The sequence below is a fragment of the Puma concolor genome, chromosome D4 (genome assembly GCF_028749965.1).
Source record: "Puma concolor isolate L17-30 chromosome D4, mPumCon1.1.hap2, whole genome shotgun sequence".
In the NCBI taxonomy this organism is placed as follows: Eukaryota; Metazoa; Chordata; class Mammalia; order Carnivora; family Felidae; genus Puma; species Puma concolor.
This window is the reverse complement of record NC_141679.1, coordinates 63,733,717-63,760,843: the sequence shown is the minus strand read 5'-3', so window position 1 is coordinate 63,760,843 and position 27,127 is coordinate 63,733,717. Positions and strand designations below refer to the sequence as shown.

At 41.8% G+C, this 27,127-nt stretch overlaps 1 protein-coding gene and 1 long non-coding RNA gene across 3 annotated transcripts in view; one reads left to right on the top strand and one right to left on the bottom strand.

The window, feature by feature from the left end:
- PLPPR1 (phospholipid phosphatase related 1) overlaps positions 1–27,127 on the bottom strand; it is a 323,243-nt gene that overhangs the window by 255,366 nt on the left and 40,750 nt on the right. Inside the window, exon 1 of one of the 2 annotated variants that reach the window (XM_086683608.1) lies at positions 22,164–22,518. The exons of the other annotated variant lie outside the window; for it this stretch is intronic. The gene's annotated coding sequence lies outside the window, so the exon portion shown is untranslated. Of the gene's footprint in view, positions 1–22,163; positions 22,519–27,127 lie in introns of those variants that run through there. 2 annotated transcript variants of the gene reach the window in all.
- On the top strand, positions 11,379–12,066 carry LOC147574942 (uncharacterized). Its single transcript, XR_015242901.1, has 2 exons — positions 11,379–11,524; positions 11,897–12,066. It is a non-coding gene; the product is annotated as an uncharacterized LOC147574942 (long non-coding RNA).

The following is a 27,127-nucleotide window of genomic DNA, read 5'->3' as shown; positions in this document are numbered from 1 at the left end:
AACCAAAACTGCCATTAATAGGCATCAACTCGGGCCAATTGTGACTTATAAATACTATGTTTTTTTATTGACTTGGTACTGTCAATAGAGAGACAAGACCTACTGAGTACTCTCTCATCATCCTCTGGGATCCTACCTCTTCTGGGATCCTTCTTCTATACTACTCAATAGTATTCTTACAGTACCCCCATCTCAGATGCTAGTCCTTCACACTTGGTTCTTCCAGTAACAACATAGACAACAAAGCACCTATTCATTTGAGATATCTTCCTCATATATATCAGGATATAAAATATGAGACCCAAGCCCTACTCAGAGAGCTCAAATACACTTAGTTTTCATTGTTTTTCTGTCTTTTACATTCATAACTTCATGACATTCACAACCTGCTCTGTGACTCCCCTCCACGTCTCAGAGTAGGCAGCAAATTCTCTCAGTACATGGTCTTTTGCCAAAAAAAACACATTGATGAGGATTCAAATCAATCTAGAGATCACAGAATCAGAGATTGTAGAATCTCCTGGAATTTTTAAGGAGGCTCTTGTTTTTGGTTGTTTGGGTATGATAAACTTAAAGGAAAACTAATCTCACTATTTTGTTTTTTAAAATAAGTCTCTTGGGGCGCCTGGGTGGCTCAGTTGGTTGAGTGTCCAACTTCGGCTCAGGTCATGATCTCACAGTTCGTGGGTTTGAGTCCTGCATCGGGCTCTGTGCTGACAGCTCAGAGCCCAGAGCCTGCTTCCGATTCTGTGTCTCCCTCTCTCTCTGCCCCTCCCCCACTCACACTCTGTCTCTCTCTCTCTCTCCTTCAAATATAAACATTAAAAAATTTTTTTAAATAAGTCTCTTATTAGAAGCATCCATTTTTATCATATATGCACATAGATGTGTACATATGTACATATACATATAATTATTTTGGGTTTTAATACAAAAATGGATTTTATAATACCCATCACTTAAGAAAAAGTACAGTGTGGTCATGAGAGTGCCAACTTTGGCCCTTCCACAATGTGAGGACACAGGGAGAAACTGATCATCTATGGACCAGGAAGTGTCCTCACCATACACCAAAACTGTTGGTGAACCTTGATCTTGGATTTCCAGCCTCCACAACGAGAAGAGACAGACCCAAAGAAATTGAAGACCAAGCTAAGGGAGTTCTTTCATCAAATATTGGCTACAAATTACAAGTGAGGTGAAGGAAGGCAACTTTTGCCTGGATCACCACAAATAATGGATTTTTAATAAAGTCAGGAGCACAAATGAAGAGTGAAAGGAAAAAGAAGAATAATAAAGGCTATACTGCGGTCAGGAAATTTAAACATATAGGGAGCCATATAATTTATATTTTAAAGCTACAAATATAGTAATTATTTCTATTCATTAATTAAATGACACAGTAGTATTTAGCATTATATAAAAACTCCATTCATTTAACATTCACTCTATTGTTTGGGCAATGTATTATTTAACTAACACATTGCACTCTGCTTATTATATAAAATTATGTTTACCCCCAAACTGTAATTTTCGTGGAGATACAAATGTCAGTCTATTCAGCAGATTGATTGTAAATGAGAAACATCTCAACAGACAGGAGGGAGGGAGAGAGGGAAGGAGGGAAGGATGGAAGGAAGAAGGTGGGAGGGAAAGAAAAATGGGTTAGGTTTTGACTTGTTTTTAGAAGAAAACAAATAGAAAAAAACCTCACCAAGAAGAGTGGAGAAGACCTAAGAAAGTGGAAGTGTAAAAAAAGCAGAATGGAATGTGACACTCAAGACTCTTTCCCTACCTACCATATTTATTTTCATGATTTGCATTCTACATTATAACCTACAGCTGTGATTTCACATTTCACATTTCTTTGTCAGAGTATTGATGGATTTATGTAGCACTGTAGTTCTTATCTCACCTATAAAGAGGCACTTCTACAATTCTGGACACACATACCTCAGAAAGAGTATCTTAAATGTCTGCAAATTTCTTATTTATTTCTGGCATTTAGATTATTTGTTTCTGGTACACCATTTAGTTATTTTACTAACAAATGTAAGTTTACAAAGGTAAATTACGTCTAACAAAAAACATTCGAGATGAGTTGAATTCATTGTATATTTTCTTAAGTTCTAACTATGAAGTTTTAAAAACAATTTTTATTATAATATTGATTAAAGAGTTTGGTATTCTTAGTTTTATGTCTGTATAAATACCTAATAAATAATTTGTTTGGGAATTCAAAACTGATTAATGCATCTAGCAGACAAAATGTCCAAATCTATGTTATTACTGAGTTTTTTTCATTAAAATGTAATAACTATTTCCACTCAATAAAATTAAAATGGCATATTCATGAAAAAAAAGAAAAAGAGTATCAGAGCATCTGGCTGGCTCAGTTGAAAGAGCACATGATGCTTGATTTCGGGGTCATGAGTTGGAGCCCCACATTGGGTTTAGAGATTACTTAAATAAAAACTTAAAAAAAAAAAAAAAAAGAATGTCAACTTTGGAGCCAACCCACAGGGTTTAAATCCTAGTTCTACCACTAAGCATTTATATGGCCTTGGAAGTCATTTGGCCTCTCTCTGCTTTATTTTCTCAATTGTAAATTGCTACTGTGATATTTGAATGAAGTAATATATGCAACTTAGAATAATACCTGACACATGGTAAGCAATATACATATTTTCACTACAATTACTAATTTTCTTTTCTACTTCCCAAAGAAGAATGGACATCTAGGTAAGTAAACATAAAGCCAAATTTTTCTAAGTGGCACAATATTACAATTTATTTAGTATTCCATAATTTATTCAGTATCCTGTCGATAAGCTATTCAGATATTTTTTCCATGTTTGAACTACTAAATGCTGCATTATTGGATATATATATATCCTTAAAAACTCATGCCCTTATTTCCTCAGGATATCTTACCCAAAGGCAGAGCACTGAATGAAAAGGTATGTCCATTTTCAGTTTTGGAAATATTTGCCAATTAAGTGATGAAACCATTGTAGTAATTCACATAGCCATCAGCAGTGTACAAAGTGTCTATTTTCAGATATACATACATATATGTACACATACACACACCTGCCGCCACCAAATAAAAACAATATTTACATTTTTTTTACCAATCCGATGGCTGCAAAATAGTATTTTGAGCTTTTATTCGCTTTTCTCTATTAGTGAATTTGAATTTCCCTTAATATAGTTACTGGCCATTTGCATTTTACCTTTTAGGAGTTTCTTATTTGTACTCTTTGCTCATTTTATTATTGTCTATTTCTTATCATTTTGTAGTGTTCTTTGAAAGTATTTTTATTAACCCACTATATGTCACATATACTGCTAGTATTTTCCTATCTTTCAAGTCTTCATCATCCATATATTAGTGAATAACCACTCTTTAGACAATAGCTCTGAACCAAAATCTTTCCTGGCCTCTGAGGATTTGTGGCTATTGAAGTATGAGCATTCAATGCAAATGCATTAGGAGATGTGCATGTTTCCTATTATAAAATCAATGCTTCTAAGAATCTCCCTCAAGTGAGACAGCATCACATCAATCTTCATACTTTACCTTAAGAAAAATAAACCTTTTTCTGAAAAGGGATGTCTAGTTCATTCACTGACTCATTGTGAGCCCCATTTCTCCAGGACAGTTTTTCATCCCAAAGACTTGTGTTCTTCTCTCAGACTTTGTAAGAATATATGAGTCTCAGTATGAAGTTTACACTAAGGGCTCTAGGATCTCTGTGGTTTTCAATTAGCTCAGGGAAGGCCTAGTGCATCTTACCTCAAACATTCACTAGATCAAGTATCACGCCGTCTTATGTCTGTGTCTTTTGTCTTCCCAATGAAATGGTAAGCTCAGTTGTGATTTTTCACTTTGCTTTTCAGGAGCCCTGATGTTTTCTTGGACACAGAACAAGGCTATTTGGAATTTCTCCCTGTAAGTAATGATCTATTTATGGACCTGTTTCTCTGACACATTTTCCTGACATAGTTCTCAAGACACAGAGAAAAAAAAGGAATGAAGTGGAGCCAAATGGCTCTTGAGCATGGCAAATGGGATAAAGGAGCAGATGATTCACTCAGTCAGTCAACTGGCAAAAATTAATCGAGCCTCTTCTATGGAACAGGCTGGGTGCCCACCTACCAATATGGTACAATTTGAGGAAAATCACAAGACTTACCTAGGCTAAAACACCTCTATCAGCAATAAAGATTCACTTCCTTAAAATATTAGTAATATCTTAGACAAAATCAGCAGCCCCCCCCCCCAAAAAAAAGAAACACATGACAGTAATCAAAATGGGCCAGAAGTAAAAGAAATGGAAGGGCTGCTCAAAGATGGGATACTGTTCAAAATAAACCATAGTCACAGATGTACTTGGAGGAAGAAATTACCTACAGCATGACCATTATAAACATGTATTTTTCAAGCACAAAAACTAATGATGAGGAAATCATATGGCTCAGACCTGAAGATAAATTCAAGCTGGTTACAATCTACAGTGGGGGTTAAAAATGAAAGGAAAGAGAAACCAAAGTCAATGTAGTGGAGATTTCTTGGGCTGATGAAGGAAAGGAATGGTGTGTTCCTGATACAAACTACGGAATGGTGAGGAAGAGCAGGGATAAAAGACAAATATTCACCTACTGGCTAAAAGACAACATGATTGACCCAGTGCTCAGATACATGTTTAATATTGTTTTTGTGATTTCACTTCTCAGAGTGGATGGGGTCATTAGGTAGACTACTATTCTGTAACCTATTCTCATCAACAATTATGTGGAATGAGGGAAACATCCTTAAAACAGGAACATGAGAGTTCATGATAGCCAGCCAGGAGTATTTCAAGGACTCCAGAGAATAAAGGAACAAAACCCCCCAATCTAAAGCTGTAGAAATGGTTAAAAGGATTAGATGTATGTATATGAGAGAAGGAGAGTCTCAAGAGTAAAAATATGGCTGAAAAACAACAACAACAACAACAACAAAATGATCAATGACTCTGCTGGGAAAGGAAAGGTAAGTTATCTAGAAAGATCAGTGTGACTACACAAGGCTGGATTTCAATAAGCTTCACTTTAAAGACTGTTGACTAACATGGACACATAACCAAGATAAACACATTAAGATAATTGCAAGATTTGTAATAACAGTAACACAAAGAATAAACTAAAGGAACTAATGGTTGAGGAAAAGTTAAAAGAGGAAAAAGGGGATTTTATTGGCATTGGTAAGAGTAAGAGACATGTTGAATCAGGGAAGATGATGGAAAAGAAAAATGTGAAACTTGGTAATTCTCCTGTTGCCCTGGGTGGGAGTATGGATTTCAAAGCTGTCTAAGGGAGGGGGTGGGAGTCATTCATTAAGAATTGGCAGCAAGAGCTGTCTAAAATGGGCAAGAGAGAAAATAAAAACAAATGCAAGGGAAAGGTAGCTCAGAGAAAAGGGGCAGGAGCCTGGGAAAATGTCACAACAAAAACTATCTTGGGGAAGTCCATATGGAGCAACTGATACAGTGAAATTTGTATTCAACAGGCCCTCATTGTACTGCACTTATAAACACAAACATGCCTAAGAATGTATATGTATATTCTCCACTGCAGGAGAAAACCAGCGTTGGTTAGTTGATATGAATTTCTAAATTTCTTTATTTTTAACATGCCTATATCTGAAGGGTGTTGCTGATATTTTGTACAAGAGTAAGGAAAGGAGAAATCAATTGACATTTATTGGGAATGAGCAACACGCTGGGAAATTTACACACAGCTTAAATACTCCTTACAATAATCATATGAGGTACGTGTTATTAGTCCATTTTTAGATAAGGAAATTGAAGGCCGGACAGGTTAAATATATTGCCTATGTCAAAGCCAGTAAAGCAGAACTGAAAATCATCTGTTGGACTCTAGAGCCCACACTTATCTCATTATTCTATACTGTCTCCGGGGCAGGTCAAGGATATCATAAAACTCTTCAAACCTCAGGTGGCATAATTGCTTACCATGTACACAGCTTTAGGTCAAGCATCTTATCTGACCCTTGCTAAAATAAGCTTCTTAAGAGCAATCATTTGGAATCTCTAACCCAGAACATTTTTAGCTCACCCTCTCCCTACCCATTGCCCAACCAAGTTGTTCCATTAGACATCAAAAGTTCAGGGTAATCCCATTCATCCTTGACTCTTTGGGTTCACTTACTTATCCACTCTTCTATTTATTCATCCATTTAACAAATATTTACCGCATACTCAAATATTCTAATAATCAAAGAAAAGGAATGTGTCCAGTTTCAACTTTAGCTTGTCATTAAAACCTCAATCCATCTGTCCAGGTCTTGCCTATTCATCCAGTTGAATTTTCCCAGTGATTTTCATCAAAAGAGTTTTGGTTTCTCCAACTCTACAGAGGTAAAGGGCATGAGACCCTTATTTGTTATTGAGTTTAATGCCTTCAGACCTCACAGCCCTATATGGGAAGACTTCTCCTTCTATTTTAGGTTCATCTGAAATAGCTGACCCCTTCTGGATCAGCTCAGGTTCCTCCTTCCTTCCCTCCTCCCTTTGTCCTCTCCATTTTCCTCTTCTGCAAGCAGCCCCCTTATCCACTCACCTACAGTTTTATTTTTTTAAGTTTATTTATTTGACGGAGAGAGAGTGTGTGTGTGTTCATGAGTTGGGGAGTGGCAGAGAGAGAGAGAGAGAGAGAGAGAGAGAGAGAGAGTCCCAAGCAGGCTCCTCGCTGTCCCAAGCAGGCTCTGTGCTGATGCGGGGCTCCATCTCACAAATTGTGAGATCATGACTTGAGTCGAAATCAAGAGTTGGCTGGCTGCTTAACCAACCAAGCCACCCAGGTGACCTGTCACTTATAGTTTTAAAAACAAGGGGCGCCTGGGTGGCGCAGTCGGTTAAGCGTCCGACTTCAGCCAGGTCACGATCTCGCGGTCCGTGAGTTCGAGCCCCGCGTCAGGCTCTGGGCTGATGGCTCGGAGCCTGGAGCCTGTTTCCGATTCTGTGTCTCCCTCTCTCTCTGCCCCTCCCCCGTTCATGCTCTGTCTCTCTCTGTCCCAAAAAAAAAAAAACAAAAAAAAAACAAAAAAAAAACAAGGCTGAAAATCTTCTCACCCCTTTTAAGTAATCTCAGACACACTTCATATTAAAACAGGAACATAGTAAGCAAAAAACTTAATAGCTTTAGGTAAGTAATAAATGATCCCCTGTATGAATGCCAAACATATACTCTGTTTACCACAGAACACTTCCAAGTCATATCAAAGAGAAACACATCTGGCCTAGGGTGATTTATATCCTCATCCAGCACGTATGTTTCCATCTGATTCACACTACATGCTTTGGTTTTCAAATGCCAAATGAACAGTAAAAAATTGAGTCCTGCATTCCTGGAAGAGTTACATTTTCTCCCTTCATTCTCTATAAAATGATGGTGCTGAATTAGTTAACAGTGTATTAGTAAATGAGCACTTTTGCAGAATTTTAGTTTACCCTCTCATATATTATCCCCAAACAATTCTTTATGAGTTAGCCTTGTCTTCATTTTATAAATGAAGTAATGAAATCTAGAGAGGTTGAGAAAACTCTCAGGTCACATAGTGAGTGAGAGATGTATCAAGGCTCAAACTCAGATTTTTTTTTTTTTTTAGAGAGAGAGAGCATGAGTGCACATGTTTAGGGAGGGGCAGAGGGAGAGGGAGAAGGAGGGGGGAGAGAGAGAGAGAGAGAGAGAGAGAGAGAGAGAGAGAGAGAGAGAGAGAGTCTTAAGCAGGCTCCACACTCAGCTCGGAGCCCACAACTATGTGATCATGACACAAGTCAAGAGCCAAAATCAAGAGTCAGATACTCAACTGACTGAGCCACCCAAGCACCCCAAACTCAGATCTTTTGATTGAAATCTCATACTTCCCAGTATATTCCACCATTTACAAATAATCTTTATGTTCTCTTTCAGGGACTGGGATGGGTATGGGCTGTGAAGTTGTCTGGGGGAGAGGGTGGGAGACATGCATTAAAGATTAGCAGCAAGAGCTGTCTAAAATGGGCAAGAGCATAGATGAAGACAAATGCAAGGAACAGGTAGCTCTGTAGAAAAGAGGCTGAAGACTGGGAAATGTCAGACAAGAAACTATGCTGGGTGAAGTCCATATGGAACAATTGTTAAGGTGAATGCTGTGCTTCATCTCCTATAATAATGGAACCATTTTCTTTTTAATTCACATTTTAACGATATTTAAATCATGTTCATTTATAAAATATCACCCAGAAAAAATAAATAAATAATAAAATATCACCCAGGCAATTATAATTCAATAGAATTTCCTTTCGATCACTTAAGTTATAGCCATTCCCTAAACTCAAATCAAGAAATAAATCAAAATTACTTTTGAAGAAAAAGAAAAGTTGTCAAGTTTCTTTCTGTGGTTCTATATGTTCAAAAGCATGTTTACTTGGAAGCTGAACCTACCGTAGAGGTAACTTACCATTCGTTTTAGGAAAAAGTTGGGGGGATCTAGCACCTGGAATGGGAAAATGAGGGAAAGTCTTGGTGGGTAGAGATTTCTCTTTGCTACTAAAGAGCCAGAAAAAAATCTTGATGTAAAGTATCCTTGGGATGGCCCCTACAGACTTTCTGGAGGAACAAGAGAAAAAAGAAACCCTAATTTCATGAATTGTTCCCTTGAATCCACTAGCAACAAAGAATCTTGAATTTGAGGAAAAGGTAGAAGAACAAGAATTTACAGCAAAAGTGAGAGCTGGGAGGAGGAGAGGAGAAAGAGTCCCTCTTTGATGAAGAGTCACCCTTTGGTGAAAGACTATGGGGCATTCTATCTGCCAGATGCCTTACTAGAAAAGGCACTAGTGACCTGATAAATTCTGACTTATTCTCTAGTGACTTTACCCATCTTGTAACACCAGGCAATCAATTCACCTCGTTCAGAATGTTTAGATTCCTCTTCTTTCAGTTCTTTTCCTATAAATTCTATTTTCTCCATGTATAAAGATAAAGCTTAGTTTTTTCATCTTTTGCTTCCAAATTGGCTTTTCCTTATGACTCTTACAAAGACTGATCTCTTATAAAAAAGACTATTTTTGCTATAGAATAGCATACTCTCTTTTAACATAGCTCAACTCCAAAAATTTTACATTTCCCTTTGATTAGTTTTGGTAAGCTTCTATGTAGTTGGTGTTCAAGGGAGTGAAAACTTACACTTAAAGCAAAAGACCACAAAAAAAAAAATGTAATCATGGATCTCCAAGGAAATTCATAGGAATCAAGACCTGGGTTCATGTGTTCAGGCAATGCTGCCACACCTTGAACAGCTTCTCCAGGAGAAACTCTGGGACAACTTCAGGGCAGTCCAGTCCTTCACAGAGCTGCCTTGGTCACTGTATCCCTGATCACACAAATACAACAAACCACACAGAACACCTGTCAACATTTTACCCTGAGCCAAATATAGTAACCAGGTGTAACCTCATATTTAAAGATCCCATGATAGCTAGATTTCCTATATAAATATACATTTCTCCCATAGTGGGTGATACACAAAAGAAGTGTTTTAGGTTTTCCAAAGGTATTTTCCTTATGGGTTCTTAATCTGTGAATCTGTGACTAATTTGCTCATTTCATTGGAGCACTATATAAATAAGTCTTTATAAAATGAAATTTGGCTTCTTTGCTCACTATTTAATTTTATCTTCTTCATATGAGTTGCGCCCCTAAATCTGGCCATCTGGCCCCATATAGCTAGAGAAGAGGCCAAATGTGGCTCAATCTGGAAGAATGTTTTAAAGTTTCAAGTTGTCCACTGTAAAATGGACTCTCCTGCAGAAGTAAGTTTGCTGGTATGTGTCCTACCCACCAGCACCGCATGTGTCTGAGAGTCGCTTAACTGAGACACCTCTGCCTCATTTAGAGCAATCCTCAGTGACCACCACCACCCCACCTCGGGTCTTGTTACCAACATGCATTCCTAGATCTGCCCAGCAGATCTCTGGAGCTATCTCACATTTTTAGATTTTTTTGTCTGATCTTCTGCCTTTTGGATTTAGTGATTTCCACAGGTTTCCTAGATCCACTCTCAAGATGCCAATTATTCTTTACATTTTAATTAACTCATTTATTCAATAAATTTCAATTAAAGTTATAGAGTGTGACAGGCACTCTTCTAGGCCTTGGGGATGTAAAAAGGGAAAAGACATATAGATTCTATCATCTTGCTTACATTTTAGTAAAAGGAGGCAGATCACAAAGCAGACTAAAGACTTAAAGATGGACCAGGGAGGTCCTATATGATGAAGACATGATGTATAAAGTGGTAAGGGTGAGAGATGTAGATTTTTGCAAAGCAGGCACTCTAGACTGAGCTAACAGCAAGTACAAAATCCTGAGGTAAAAGTATGTTTGAGTTTTTTAATGCACATCAAGGGTACTTTCTCTGCACCAGCTCTCTGAATCCTGGCCAACACAGACTCAGATCCAATCAGCCTTAATCTTGAGTACATCTATTATGGTCACTCTCAAGGAGAAGGAATGCTGAAAGGGAGAGGCCAGGTAGCTTCTTGTCATGTGGTGTGAAAGGGGAGACCCCAGCACCGAGTGAGTGACTGGGATTCTATATACATGTCTATATCTAGGTAACCTAGCAGTAAACGAGGGAAAATGAGACTTATAGTATGTATTTAACCAGTAGTGTTTAATAATGTTATCTTTATGTTTGAGAAAGGCATACATTTTCATCAATTCCCAAGCATTTCTATCAAAGTAGAAAGATGCAGAGAACGAGGGTTGAGATTTATTCTTTAAAGCAGAGCTTTGATGTATTGATCAAACCCTTCTATTTTCCCACCCCTTGCTATGCTTCTGAATTCCATGGTTCTTGGGTCAGGAGTGACTGAAGGTGATATTCTGATGAAGACCTAACAAAGTTTAGGGGTTATCTAATGATGTATATTTTCAGCTTCTTGGTTTAAGTCTTAATTTCCAAACAAACAAACAAACAAATGGAGGTTAAAGTGTTGTGGAAGAAAATGGGACAACCCAGGATTTTAAAGCTTGATATCCAGGTGGTTCTGAGGACTATTCAATCATGTATGTGTAATAAATAATGAATAATAGTAGCTACAATGTCCTTAGCCCTTATTATGTTCTAAACTCTATGTTAGTGGCAAGTAATTTATTTATTCCTTACAAAATCTCTTCCAGGGCGGCAAGATGCTTTTATTGCCTCCATCTCACAGAGGAGAGACCTGAGTCTTTGAAGGACAAAGGGAGGGGCCTGACATCACAATGCCAGTGAATGGCAGAGCTGGGACTGGAACCCAGCTCCCTCTGTCTGCACAGCCCAAGCTATTGGCCCACCACAGGAGCCTGCCTCCATAGCAATGAAAAATAATTGGAGTATTTAAGAATCAGTTTTACTGATGCTCCCATTATGAAGAAAAAATCATCACTTACTATAAGGAAGAGTTCCTGCCTTGATTAAAGTTGGCAGGTAAAATTTACTTATTTTGGAACTCATTCGTTAAGGTTCAAGATGGCAAGAAATGAAACTGAAAAATTAATCTCTGCTAAAATGTTTATAGAAGAATACCCTCCCTAGGAACATGGTACCATCTCACCTCAATGTTAGGGTCAGATGTTGCCTAACTTCAAAGTGTTAGTAAAGTGGGAGAATATCAGGCCAGGGAGGAGAAGGTAGAGTTTGAGCAGTGGTTACATGGGCAGAGGGGAGTGAGGATGGGGATACAGTCTCAGCAGCAGCTTGTAGGTGAGAACATTTACATAAAGCATGAGGCACAATTTGCTAGGGATTCATTGCTCAAGCTAGTGTTTATGAAGTGAGTTCCCTTGTTCCCTCTTCCAGATGTGAGGGTTGTTTTGCAGTCAGGTATAATGGAAGCAGCACTGCCTTTCTAGGCTAGAAACCAGCCTGTCATGCCAGCCTCTCCAATTGCTGTGGGACCCTGGAGAAGTCGGTGAACCTCAACAGACCCTTTTCTCATCTAAAAATAAAAATAAGACAATTGGAGTAGACTATCCCTTCCAGCAATTGTGTGAATCAAGGAGAATTTACAGCTGTTGCCATTCATTAAGTTCAAATTAAGTCACCTCATTATTTTATCTCTTGCTAGATAGAAGGAAAGCTCATGGTAGAGTAGGTGTCTCCTAGAAGGAGCTAAGAAAATATCTGCTCACTGACTGTATCTACAAAATATACATGCAGACAAATGGCCAAAGAACCCTAGGCTATGTCAGAGGAGCTCTATTTTAGGATGGAAAGTGGCACTCATCCTTCTCGTACAACAGTACTATTTACCAGATGCTTACTAACCTAAAATTTGCTTTCGTTTAGAATCATAACTAAAAATAAATGGCAAAATAGTATGTAAAGTATAATCTCACCTTTAAAAAAATGAGAAAAAAAGAACATATGTAAATGTTAATGGACCAAAAATGTTGGGGGCTCATACACTAAACAATTGACAGTGTTTTTCTGGAAAAGAGATTGGAGTAGAAATAAGACTGATTTTTACTTTCCATGCCATGCACTTCATTACATCTGCATTTTGTATAACATTATAGTACATATATAATTGTTTACGTTTTAGATTGCTAAAATATTCTAATTGTTCCAAACTAATCTGGCCAGGAACTGCTTGTGTCACATTTTACATGTCAGCCTATGTTAAAAACTAAACCCAAAAGATTTTATCAAACCTAGAGATGCTGCCTTGCTTTTCACACTGCAGGAAAACACACACACACACACACACACACACACACACACACACACACACACACACACACAGAATGTTTTTTTCCAGTTAACACAAGTGTGAATGAAAAGGTCTTACTTTTTTTTTTTTCTTTCAGTTCCTGTGACCCCCAGGAGAGAAGGCTGTGGGCTGATTATTAGAGCATTTTAGTGTGTGGGTTTGCCTGGAAGCAATAGCCAGCAAAGGCTGGAAGATGGGAATAACGATAAAGCATGCTCAGCTTGTAGAGCTCTGAGCTGAACAGCATTACTCTCGACCAGATTTCATTTCTTGTTAATTATATCCGATTCCACTTGAGTATGGATTTCATTGAATTTAAAACGTTGGGAGTGGGGGTCACTGCTCCATGCCATTCATCAGAAACATCAATAAAAAGAGCACCCCAGAAACCCTTGACCATCAGCTGTGCAAATACATTACCCCTCATTGTGACGGATTTGCTCCAGTAATTATGATCGCCTTTTCTTCAGTCTGTGTCTGTGAGCATTTCTAGAACACTTGATGCCATAATGCCCAAAGAAAAAGCCCCTTCTGACATAATGGAGGCAATATGAAATATGTGTTTTCACGTCATGTAAAAATTTATGACATTCACACAAAGAGGGGAATTTATTTCCTGTGCATATGCATCTCTGCTTTCTGTTGCTATTGATGAATGGAAAAAGATAAATGTACCATAGATGGAGGAAATAACGGCAGGGAGGGGCTGATTGCTGACTTCTATCCAGTGAATACAGACAAGCTGCCGAAGGCCTGCGCCCCGAGGCCCTGATGATGGCGGAAGGGGGTGGGGTGATCTCTCACCCCAAGTCTTTGAGAATCAGAAGGATGAAGTGAATGAGCACAGGCCTTGAACTCAGACCTATGTTTGGATCCAGCTATTGCTTTGAAAGCTTAGGAAAGCTAACTGGCCTTTGCTCAGCTGTCAAATGAGATACTAATATCTAGTCCTGCATGAAGAAACTAATGAAATAATATATGTAAAGCCTCTTCTATACTCCATGGTAGTGCCTTGCATGGTACTTAGTAGATATCTCCTCAAAGTTTCCTCCCTTTAATTCTTTTTCTCATCTCTATTAATAGTTCTTTTCCTTCCTTTCCTAATTTTTTGGCAGAAATGGCCAAGGGGTTTTTTTGTTTTGTTTTTTGTTTTTAACCTTCTGACCTCAAATCTTCAAAACAGGCCAGCAGTACCATAAGCCAAAACCAGCCAAGCTAATGGGTAGAATAATTTTCTTTTTTCCAACTTCGGTCTTTGAAAAATTCAAAAATATAGACATATATTAACAACAACATAAACTTATAAATGAAGATAATCTTTACATCGTCCTTAGCCCTGAGATAGACAGATGATAGGTAGATAGAGCTTTTATTCAAACTTCATTTTTTCCTTTTGGCCGAGCTTTATACTGTGAATGTAATGCTTACTAATTAGCAGATCAGCCAGGTCATAAAACGTTTATTAACAGCTCCCACCACCATGTTGAGTGGTGTTTCCTTTGATATTTTCAATTAGGGCCCATGCCATACAAAGTGTAACTGCATTCTTACACTAGTTTTGGAAGGCTATAAAATATTCTCTCTCTTACTTTGTGGAAGGGCAGAGCTGAAACCAGGGTGAGGCCAGTAGGGCACTTGCATTGAGGACAAAATTGAGAGGGGAGCCAAAAAATTCAGTAACGAAGATAAACAATATTTTAATGCAATTTTTAAAAAAAATATGGGGTGCCTGGGTGGCTCAGTCGGTTGAGCGTCCAACTTTGGCTCAGGTCATGATCTCATGGTTCATGAGTTTGAGCCCCATGTCAGGATCTGTGCTGACATCTGAGTCTGGAGCCTGCTTCGGATTCTGTGTCTCCCTCTCTCTCTTCCCTCCCCCACACTTGCAGTCTGTCTCTCTCTAAAAAATAAACAAACACTAATAAAAGTTTTTAATTGCAATATATGCAAAAAAATCCATGCTGAACAAAACATCAACATTTTAAACAAAGATAGGAATAAACCATGCACTTGCATAACCCTGTCCCCCTCACCTCACCCTAATCCAGGCCCTGGGTAGGCCCTGTATCTGAAATCAGTACCTGGCATTCTGGTCCCAGTCCTCACATTACTTAGCTACATGGCCTCAGATGAGTCACTGAACCTCTCTGGTTCTCAGTTTCCTCATCTTGTTTCACTTGGAAGTCGGATTAGAAACCTTCCAGCAACGCTGTGAACTTGCAAATTCTATGGTTTTCTATAACATGAAGCTTCATTATTGGAGCATCAGCAATGACTCACAAAGACAAGATTCATTCACTGCGCCAGCCATCCAATCCAAAATGTTTACTGAGCAATTACTATGTAACAAGTGCTATGTTAGGTGATGAAAATACAAAGTTAAGGGCTACAGAAACACATGGAAAGGGAAGCCAACCCTAGTGCTAAAAGGCCAGGACCACCTTCCCTAGGAAGAGATTCCGTCCTAAAGGACTAAAGGAGTTAGGCAGGGAAGGCAAGGATGGAGTTGCAGAAAAGGAGAACAACATGGCCAAAGACCTGAAGGTAACAAAGAAAAATTTGGCTGGAGAACCATAAGTGTAGTATGCGTGGTATTTAGTATAAATGGGGTGGATGAAACAAACAAAAACCAGTCTTTGATTACAGAGCAGTAATGAAAGTACAAGCCAGTATAGGACAGTGTAAGAATATAATGGAGAGTGTAAGGCAAAGAGCGCTGGGTTATGGTCAGACCCGGGTTCCAGGCACTGCTCTGTTGCAAATTAGCTAGATGGCAGGGCTTCCATTTCCACTGGGATGCTGTTTTAGAACACACCACGAACTTTTCCATAAAGAAGGGAGGCTTTTAATTCCCAAGGATTATTGGAAATCTCACATCTGAGATATTTAGAGTTTACACCCTCAGTACCAAAGAGGTGCTATAATCAATATACGTAGTCACTTCCTTGCAAACAATTTGCTAAACAGCTACGTAGCTGTTGTGTGATGCCTGTGAGCCTGAAGAAGGCTGGGATCAGCCTGAGGCAAACAAACTTTCATCTTTCCCAGACAGGCACGAGAACGAGGCAAGTAGGCAAATGTGCTGGGCAGACACCCCCAGCACGCAGCTACTCCACCTAGGCTTATGACAGGTGGAGCTGCTCGGCTGTTGCCAAATTTGTGTCTGCTGATTTAATTCCGGCACTTAGGAAGACAGGATTAGAGCCAACTACTTTATAACCCAACCCAAATAATTTTTTTTTTTAATGAGCGCCAAAGCACACCATCGCTAATAACGTCAAAGCTTTATGTTTGTAACCTCACTGTAGTCACACACAATACCTACTATATGCTGAGCACTTACTCTATGCCTGGCTTTACAAATATTAACTAATTCCCGCAATTCTATGTGATGGGTCAAGATGGTTATAGACACCTTACAGACAAGCGTAATTTGAAGCACCAAGAAGTAAACTATGTGCCCAAAGTCACACAGTTGAGGGGCTGAGCCAAAATTCAAAACAGCCTGTCTGACTCCAGAGTCTGTATTCTCAGCCACCTTGCTACCTAAACAAGTTCAACATCCTGTGCGGCCAAGTGACACCCTTAGAGTACGACACTCAAGGATCTGGATTCTCTGGCCTGTAGCAAGCACCTCAGTCACTTAGTTATGGGGAAGGAGAGCACACTCTACATCCCTCCTCAAATCCATCCTCTTATGTTCTTAGAAAGAGGCATCCTTCCTTCTCTCCTCTCTTGGTCTCATTTCCCACACCTTTTGATCTCATTGGACACCAGCTCCCCTCGCCAGCTCCCCCTCGATAAAAACTGCATTTGAGGTTCACTGCTCCTTCTCCCTTTGGCCCCATAATTCTTCCCCCACCAGACTTCATAAATGACTGACAGGTTCTCCTTGCCTGGATCTTCTTACCTCCCGTTCCCCACTCAAGCCCAGAAATATGGCTTCTGAGCACACTGCTGTACTAACACTGCTTTCCTAATGGTCACAGTGAACCCCTTTTCACTGTCTTTTTTCAGTTCCCTACTTTCAATCTTTTCAACGTCTCTGCACTTAAAATCATCCTGGTAATTTACATACTTGATGAGGAGAGACACTGTAGGATTATTAAAATTTAGGGCACCTGGGTGGCTCAGTCGTAAAGCATCTGACTTTGGCTCAGGTCATGATCTCACAGTTTGTGAGTTTGAGTCCTACATCGGGTGAGCTCGAGCCCTGCTTCAGATGAGCCCCACTTCCCTCTCTCTCTCCCTCTCTCTCTCTCTCTCCCCCTCACTCACTTGTGCCCTCTCTCTCTCTCTCTTTCAAAAGAAAAAAATTAGACCTGATTCTGCCACTTACTAGCTTGGTAACTTTGGACAAGCTACAGAACTGTCTATGGTACTTGTTGCTCTCCAGCATCCCTAAATTTTTGCTAAATTTGGAGACTTACTCTGGCTCTATGATCTCCTGCTCCCTCCATCCTCCCTTAATAAAAATAATAGCTGGGAGGCCAGGGTGACTCTGTTGGTTGCACATCTGACTCTTGATTTCGGCTCGGGCCAGGATCCCAGGGTTGTGGGACCGATCCTCGCATTGGGCTCTGCGCTGAGGATGGAGCATGCCTGAAATTCCCTCTCTCTCTCCCCCTGCCCCTCTCCCCCGCTCATGCTCTCTCTCTCTCAAATAAAATAAAATAAAATAAAATAATAAAAAACAAATAAAAACAATAGTTGGCATTTACTGTGAAATCACTACACCCTGGGATCTGTACTATGTGCTTTCCAGGATGTTCCAGTGCCACCCCAAAATCAATTTCCACAACGTGGCATTACGCCGTTCACTTTTCTGAGCTAACCTCTCTCCCCATTCTTCTGCCACCACCCACCCAAAGGTCAAACAAAAATGCTATCTTTGATACTCCTTCTCTTTCACCTCCTACAGTCAACTGAAAACAAATCGTCACGTTTTTATCTGTTCTGATATCTCTCATTGGGATTTTAAGATTGGAGCTCAATATGCTTGGGTTTGGTTCAGTAAGGGACCCATTTCCTAGGGCTGCATGGTTAGAACAGGGGTTGTCTGGCCCTCCTCCCAGGATGCCAAGATGCTATGAGCTCTTTCAATGAGACCCTGTGCCTTACAAACTCCCTAGCTCCAGACTATCTGAAAAGTTTGAGCAAACCACATGATGTCAGGAAATTCTGACAAGTAAGGGGGAAGGAAAGGGGAATTCACATTCACCGCCAGCCTGCTATGAATCAGGAACTATGCTAAGTGCCATTGCTTCCAAGATGGGCTGATGCTATACTATCTTAAACATAAAAAGTGTGATGTCACAATGCCGCTTTTTATTGGCACTTCATAGGAAAGTTCTTTAGAGAGGTAGTCTCCCTGGATCATTTTGTCACTGACCTCCCAAAGGATGATCACCTTGGGGAAATGGAAGTCATGATTTAGCTTCTAATGCAAAAAAAAAAAAAAAAAAAAAAAAAAAAAAAAAAATCACCTCATGACCGGCTTTCTCATTCACTGATTTAGTCTTTCATTCAACAAATATTTAATGACCCCTACTCTGTACCAAGACTGTGATGAATGCTGGAGATGCAGCTGTGAATACCTTTCCCTCAAAATACAGGAAGGAGAGCCACACGAGTGCTGGGGAAGTGAAGGGGAGCATGGGTGCACGCGGCAGGAGGCTCTTTCTCAGATGAGCAGGATTTACTTTTTTCACGTGTTTCCCAGACAGCATCTCCTCCTCTCCACCCCCACTGCCACCATCCTCATCATTTCCACAATACGCTCCCTGCCTCCAGTCTCACCACCGCCAATCCATCCTCCACACTGTGGTCACAAGCATCTTTCTCGCATGTAAATCTGATCATGTCTCAAACTTTCCTTCGAACTCTCTCCTAGCCTTTTGGATAACACTGAAGCTCTTTGGCTTGGGATATTTCCATTCACACTTGATGTCTGGCCTGCTGGTTGGCCACTCCATGGAGCCAAGAACCCACTTCTCTTGCTGCAGCCACACAGAACTACTTCCAGTTCTCACAGTTTTTTCGGCCTGGAAAGCCCTTCATTTCTCCTTGTCCTTCAAGACTCGGCTCACCTCAACCTCCCAAAGAAACCTTCTCGATCTTCTCAGCCTCCTTAGGTGGATGCCCTCCTTTTGTGCTTTCATAGCATCCTGGGCATATCTGTATCCAAACACAGAATCAGTTGTCAATTAATGTCACCCAGCCGCTGTTCATCTCTGTATTCATACTCCAGCACCCTGTGCTCTAGCCACATGGGATGGTTTACAGTTACCCTAACTCATCAGGCACTTTCACACATTTCCTCTGCCTGGAATGTCCTTCCTATCCTTTCCTACCTGGTAGAAGACCACTCATTTTCAAAAATATCTCAAGTCACCCAGGGGAAAAAACAAAAAACAAACACTGTACTACTGGTACTCTATTTACCCTATAATTATAACAGTTAAACAGACTGCACCATAGTTAGCTAATTACCTATTTCCCCTGCCTTGAAAGCTGGGACTATTTTTTACTTCCTTGTAGTCTTTTTTGCCCCCAGCCTCCAGTACATAAGAAGTGCTGATGTGTATTTTCTAAATGTTGAGAAAATCCAGGAGGGAGGATAGAGTATACAGCATACATGTTAAGAACTCACTGTGTAGTAGTATAGAGGTATCCTACTCCCTCATTATTTCATGTGTGTTAATCTTAACAACTAGATCATAAACCCTTTGAGGCCCAGAACTATGTTATATATTTTTATATGACTTCCAATGCTAAATATGGGATAGGTGGTCAATAAATGCTTGTAAATAGAATCTGCATATAATCAAAATGAACTGAGATTGCAGATGTAGGAAGAGGAAATACATCATAAAGAGAGAAAATAGAACCCTAGTAAAAAAGCAAAAAAAAATTTTTTTAATCTTTCCTTGCCAAGTTTTGCAAAGAAAATGATGAGAATGTTCACCGTGAAATAAAAAGGACATATGCTGATAATTACATTTAAACCCCTTCATGCCAATATCAACTTGAAAATATTTCTGGAGAGGTCTTTTCTTCACTAGTTGTTTTAGGAAATAAAAAAAAAAAGCTTTCAGATTTTTATCTCACTAAATGCTTTTTAAAAATCATAAAAGCTGTATGGAAGTGTTGAATCACTATATTGTACACCCTAAATTAATATTACACTGTATGTTAACTGACTGGAATTTGAATAAAAACTTTTTTAAAAAATCGTAAAAGCAAAACTTTTGTTTTAAATTTTTTTTAACATTTATTTATTTTTGAGACAGAGAGAGACAGAGCATGAACGGGGGAGGGTCAGAGAGAGGGAGACACAGAATCTGAAACAGGCTCCAGGCTCTGAACGGTCAGCACAGAGCCCGACGTGGGGCTCGAACTCACGGACAATGAGATCATGACCTGAGCCGAAGTCGGCCGCTCAACCGACTGAGCCACCCAGGCGCCCCAAAGCAAAACTGTTTTAATAATATGTATGCATCCCTTTCCCAATCCCCGCTTTTTTTTTTTTTTTTTTTTTTTTTTTTTTGCTTTCTCAAAAACTTCTTCACCTTTGGCTATGTTGACTTGTGAGTCAAAATCTCTTTTATCTGTGAATTTGCTCAATTAGTTTCATGTATATTATGCTCTCTTCCACTTCAAAGAAGCTACAAAATGTTAAAAATAAAAATTTAAAAAGGTCCCCAGAGCAGCAGAGACATGGCCTCCACCAGAACTCTCTGACGACTCATAGTCTCAAGTTCTGGATCTGAGCTTCTAGTGTTTTCTTCTGTCAGCATCAGCTTGGCTTCCAGGTTCCCCACACTCCCCTCTTCCAAGGCTTTTGGAGTACAGAGGAATAAAAACTATACCTGTCCACGCATCCCACCTCCCAGATAGAAACAAAAGGTCAAGATGGAGAAACTTTCACACATGGCACTCTCTAGACTCAAAGACCTAATTTGTGATTGTGCTAAAGGTCAGCGCAGGAATAACCAAGTCTTTTTTACTCCAGATGTGACATTCCAGAAATCTCCATATTAGAGTCCCATCCATGGGGGCGGGGGGGGGGGGGGGAGGGGGGCGGGGGGAAGCCACCATCCATAGAAGTAGAAAGGGTATATGAATTCAGTGAAGCCGGCAGAGTACCTTGCCTCACACTGGACCTCTTCCTGCCTTAATTAGCTTCTAGTCACTCCTCTCCTAAATAGCCATCGTCTGTCCCTCTTCCAGTCCCCTTTGTCCCAGTCCTGGACTCCTCAAACGCTGACTCAGTCTCTGCTGTTTCAAAGGGCCATTAGATTTGAGGCGATTCCCAGGTGCTGGCCCGCGCTCTGCGCTCTGAGGCCCCGCCCCAACCGGGCTGGCATTTTTAGGAAATCCTTTTTCTGAGGACCTCTTCCCCGGGACCTAAGAGATACTCAGAACGGTGTCTTTCCACCAGCCAGATTACCAGGCTGCAAAGAATCTCTCCCACGAAAGAGGTTAAAAGGGAAAACGATAGCCCCACAAAGAAAAATAACCCAGAATCCTCCACATATTCCACCTGTGTGTGTGTCATAAAACCCCAGGGCAAAAATAAAGCCCCAGCTTCCTCCAGCTGCAGCAGCCGCCACCGCAGCCCCAACCCAGCTCCCAGTGCCGCCGCCTTGGTGTGCGTGAAGACAGCACCTTCCCGGGGGAGGAGAGATCCCGGCGCCCGGCGTTTCCAGGAGGTGATTATGGCGAGCCTTTCAGTAACTCATCATTCAATCCCGCACTGACCCGAGCCTCACCCCGGCGCCTCTGGCACTGGCGCTGAGTGGGAAAGGCAAAGGCTACCCCTGCAGTTCTCCAGGTGTACACCCGCCACACATACACTACGATGCGCCTAGGGTGCGTGGTTGGGGCGGGATTACAGGTGCCCACGCCTGAGGGGAAATCAAAGGCGACGCTTACAGCCGGGGTGAGAAATCCCAACCCCCGCCCGGGCTGGAGGACTTGGCACCAGCTACCTGCAGGGCGCCCCCGCCCGCACGCCGGCTCCCGTCGCAGCCACGAAGGCAGCCAGGAGGGTGGAACCGGACGGAGGGAGCCTCCACGCCCCCTTTGTCTCCACGTTTCCCAAATGACAGGGGAGGAAAGTTTACGAGCAGGGAGGGTGTAGCTTTCTGCTGGGTCCATCTGATACCTCGCAGGAGGCGACCCTTCCCGGGGTCGCCCTCTCCCCCTGTACGTCCCGGGCGCCGCCTTCTTCTGCACCTGGAAACCCGCAAGCCGGGTTTGGGCCACCTGCTCCGCCGAGTCCGGCCGGGAGCCTGGCCCCCGCCGCCCCGGCGTCCCGGAGCCGCCCGAGGCTGCGGGCGCCCCACTCACCTCTCGTGGCGGAGCGTCCTCCCGCGCGCCCTACTGGGCAGTCCCGCTGCTGGAGGCGAGGTGCATTCAGTCGGCGGCCGGAGACACGCTCCCCAGGCTCTGCTGCATTCCGCCTGCGTGGGAGAGAGAGCGCGCGGCGCGGGCGTGTACGAGTGTGTGTTTGTGCGAGTGTGTGTGTATGTGTGAGTGCGGGTGTGTGAGTGTGTGCGCGCACGCGTGGGGGGGGGGGCGCGGGATCACAGATCCTCCTCTGCGCACATCCCGCGCTCTGCCTCCTCCTCCGCCTCCTCTTCGCGCTGCCGCTAGCAGAGGGTCCAGGTTTCAGGATCTCCTGTTTGTTTAATGAAAGGAAGGAGCAAAAGGCTGGCGGGGAGGGGGTAGCGGTGGGGGGGGGGGGGGAGGGCACCGGGCTGCGCATGCTCAGAGAGGGACCTCGAGCGCTCACTCGGAGCGCAGGCAGAGGGAGGCGAGCGAGCTGCGGGTTGAAGCGGGCAAGACTGCGCCCACCCGAGCAGCAGGGGGCTCGGCGGGGTTCCCGGAAGGCAGCCGGGAAACCCGACCGCAAAGGTGCGCCGCGCGCGGGAACTCCCTGCGCCTGCGGTGAGGGAAGCCGGTGGCGGGATCCCGACCCATCCTCGGAGACAGCTTCAGGAACCGCTAACGCCGGGTTCTCGTCTCCGAGTGTGTGCAGTGCTTGCGCCGGGGTTCCTGGCAGCGCTCTCCTGCCTCTGTGCCGCGGGGGACCGTGGTGGTCTCCCCCGAGGTCCAGAAGGAACCACAGGCAGCAGGTCGCACCCTGAACTGAAATGAGTTTCCAGGTCTGTGCTTCTTCCTTCCCCTCCCAACTTCACTCTGAAGAGCAGAAAAAGGCAACTGTCTATTCGAGTCCCAAAACAGGTTTGATGGGGCCAGGGTGGGGAAGGTACACAAAAACCCTCTTCCAAAGAACAAAGCACGGGTAGGAGGAGGATGAGTCTCCTAGGGCTCCATATTCAGCCTCCGTTGGTGATAAGGCTAGAAGGAGGAGACATTTGCCCTATTCAAGAAGGCCAAAAGAACAATAGATCCATTGTCCCCCTTTCCTCCAGTGCCAAAGCATTCTTCCTGAGTGGGAATTCTGGCTACTTGGTAAAGTGGAAGAAGTGTCAACACGAAGAGAGTCCAGTGAGAGAACCTGAGCCCTCTAGGGCCATGGCATGGTAACCTGAGGCCAGGGGAGAGGCTGGGCGAGAGGCTTTTCGGGTGGAGTGGAAACTCTTCTTGGGTGAGACTGTTCTAAGAGCAAAACAAGCCAGTTGGTTAGGACCCATTCAAGAGCTTCCATTTTCAACCTCCTTCCTGTTTAATCCCCCCCCCCCCCTTTTTTCTCTCCTACAGAAGAAAAGACATCCCAAGCAGGGAACTCCTTATAAATATATTATTACCTCCTGTTTATTCATTTTTGGTCTCTCCAGAAAAGGACTACATTTTGGTCATCCCAGCTTTGGAGGGACAGAAGACAGTCTACTCTGTGCAAGTCTTTTCCAAGCTTTCATTAAAGATCACCTCTGAGCATTTCTATGAAGCCTGAGTGAGCAGATGCCTACTTGCTGAACTCTGACCCCTGTCTCATTCATCTTCCCAAAAATAATGCCAAGTGACACTAGAACAGCAGGACAATTAGATCTAACCCTAGAGCACACCCAGAGGAGAGAAAACAGCATGTCTAAATACCACCAACAAAAGCAAAGTTTAGGAGAAGACAGGAAGGAAGGAAGGGAGGGAGGGAGGGAGGGAGGAAGGAAAGAAGGAAGGAAGGAAGGAAGGAAGGAAGGAAGGAAGGAAGGAAGGAAGGGAGGAAGGAAGGAAGGAAGGAAAGGGAGAAAGGGAAAGTTCTTTAAAAGTGAAAGTGCCCTGAGTGTTAGTGGCTGATTCCTTCTCTCAATAGCTCTTTCAAAGGAATAGAATTGCAGCATCTCTTTGCTAAAAGACCAGTGAGTCTGAGTCTCTATCCACTAGGTAGGGGAAGAGATCGGGTTATCCTGAAAAGCAGCAGTCTTTATAATGAACCACCCACAATATTTGGGGCTCCTACTTCTATGCCTGCTTTTCTCAGGCCTTCCCCTTTGGCACCAGGCTTCTTGGAAGACATTTAAGACAGATCTGTCTTGTTACCACATTCCCAGCAGAGCACTGAACACAGTCCCCTGGAATTTCAGGGTGTTAGCACTGGCAAAGCCCTGAGGCAGGAAGGCTATTCTCCCTACGCTGGCACTATATAAGCACCAGGTGAGTGAGGGCTCTGAATCCAAGAAGTGGGTGGGACCTGGAACAGAGAGGCTGGGCTGAAGCAGGTGGAGGTCTCAACTTTGCCGTTCTCTCAGTAGAGATGGTACTAGAAACTTCCTCCTACAATGGTAAAGTGTCCAGGGCTGCTTGGCCAAGAAGCACACTCTCCTTTATCTAAGGCTGGCCTTGGGTGAGGAGGATAGGGACACTACTCCCTTTGATGCTCAGGGACACTGTGTCACAATCTCAAAGCTCCAACAAAGTCAAGAGTGAAGGAGACTTTACAAGTTGGAATTGCAAATAAAGTGGAATCCATTCATGGTGCTGCTATATAAGAGGGTGAACCAGCAGTTCTAGAAGAGATTTTTACTGTTTGGAGAGGTTAGGGGAAGCACAGGGAACAATGAATGCATGATGTACATAAAACACTTAACAGTGTTTAGTGCTTAGCGAGCTCTCCATAACTTGCAGCTATTATTATTTTTGTTTTAACATTTTCATTATTATGGTTTTTTTTAAAGGCTGAGGAAAATTTTTCCCCTAAGCTTAAACAAATAAAACAGATGAAAGCCAAACTGCCTTCCAATTTTCCTTCTGGCTTCCTCCATCACCCCCTCACACATCACCCTGCTCACTTATGTATTCAAATCCATGAAATGAAAAGCGTGCTGTAAAACTGTGTGGCAGTGGGAATGGTGACTAACCCCAACCCTCACCCCTCCACACTCAGATCTAGACAGCAAGTGTGGGGCAGCACTGTTTTTCAGTAATATGCCTCAAGCACTTTTTGCCACTCACATCTCTCAGAGATGAAGGACTCTTCCCACTTAGCAGTCAGGGGCTCCTGCTGCAACACCCCACCTACATTGGCTCATCAAGCTTTGCATTTTTCACTCTTTTTTTTTGCCTTCCTTCTAATTTTAGCAATCTAATGTGTTACTCCTCCTAGGTAACAGAATGCCCGAAGCCAATTAATATGCACACATCTGCAGATGGTTTTGAGAGAAATTAATGGTAAGATTGTCAGTGGCTCCTGTATTCAGGTATTTTCAGTGTTCCTTAAATTCAGATTTTAGATGTAGCTTTCATCCCCCTACCTAGTGGACAACCCCTAAACTGTGCACCTCTATCCACCAACAAACAAACACATCTAATGGCCTTACCTCATATATCAGCAAAATAACCCAGTATTGTTGCCCAACTATGTATAAAATTATATTTTTTAAAAAGAGCTAGCTATGAAATAGAACTGGCTGTTCAAAACATGGTTTCAATACAAAAAATGTTAGAATTAATAAAAACCAGTAACAGATGCAATGTTTGAGCACAAAACTCTCCAAAGTTATAGATGCTATAGGGATGTCTTGGTTCTTTTTCTTAAAAAAACAAAAAACAAAAAACTTCCTTTAATGTTTTAGTTATTTTTGAGAGAGAGACAGAGTGTGAGTGCGGGAGGGGACAGAGAGAGAGGGAGACTCAGAATCCAAAGCAGGTTCCAGGCTCTGATGTGTCAGCACAGAGCCTGATGTGGGGCTCCAAGTCACAAACTGTGAGATCATGACCTGAGCTGAAGTCAGACACTTAGCCAACTGAGTCACCCAGTTGCCCCTATGATGTCTCAGTTCTTAAAAAATTATATGAAAGTTAATTCCATGAGGTTACATATTGCTGAAATAACGTAACAACTCTGCGGTGATGCAGTATATGCATAAATTCTGCTCTTAATATTTTCTAATACTTACAAAACACGCCATTTCCACTTGAATTGTTCTACCTATAATTTTAATTTTTTAAAATACCACCTTAATAAGACAAATAGATTTATCATTTTTTCTTCTTGGAGAAATTTCATATACATAGCAATCTTTTCTTGTTCAGTAAAAATGCCAAGCATTTTTGGTAGGGGCTAAACTAGTGATTTATCATTATAAGGATCAAAATGTTTCCATGAATATCAAAAACTATGGCAAAACTTAATGATTCAACAAGTCCATACATTATGCTGTGCTCACCAGTGTAGCTACCATTTACCACCACACAAGGCGATTACAATATGTCATGCCTATGCTGTACCTTTTATTCCCATGATTTCTTCATTCCATAACTGGAAGCCTTGTATCTCCCTCTCCTTATCACTCATTTTGCCCATATGCCCACCCCTACCCCTCTGGCCACCATCAACTTGTTCTCTATATTTATGGGCCTGTTTCTGCTTTTTGTTTATTTGTTTTGTTTTTTAGATTCCACATATAAGTGAAATAATATGATATTTGTCTTTCTCTGTTTGACTTATTTCACTTAGCATAATGCTCTCTAGGTCCATCGAGGTTGTCACAAATGGCAAGATCTCATTCTTTTTCATGGCTGAGTAATATTCCGCTGTATATGTGGTACACCTGAAACTAATATACCTTGTGTGTCAACTATACTAAAAAAAAAAAAAGTGGGGGGGGGGGAAGAAGCCAATGTTTATTTGACTTTATTGGAGGTATAATTTAAATTTAGAAATTGTATATTTTTAAGGTTGAGAAAAAACTATCATAAAACCATCCCCGTAATCTTATTGTCACTGTTGACACGTTAAGTCCTCTTTTTATGTCTGACTTGCCCCCACTTAGGTTGGTTGTGAGCCATTCGAGGGCAGAGGTTTATTTCTTTTTATGGTCCTGGTAACTCATGAAAGTAAGCAAGTGGTA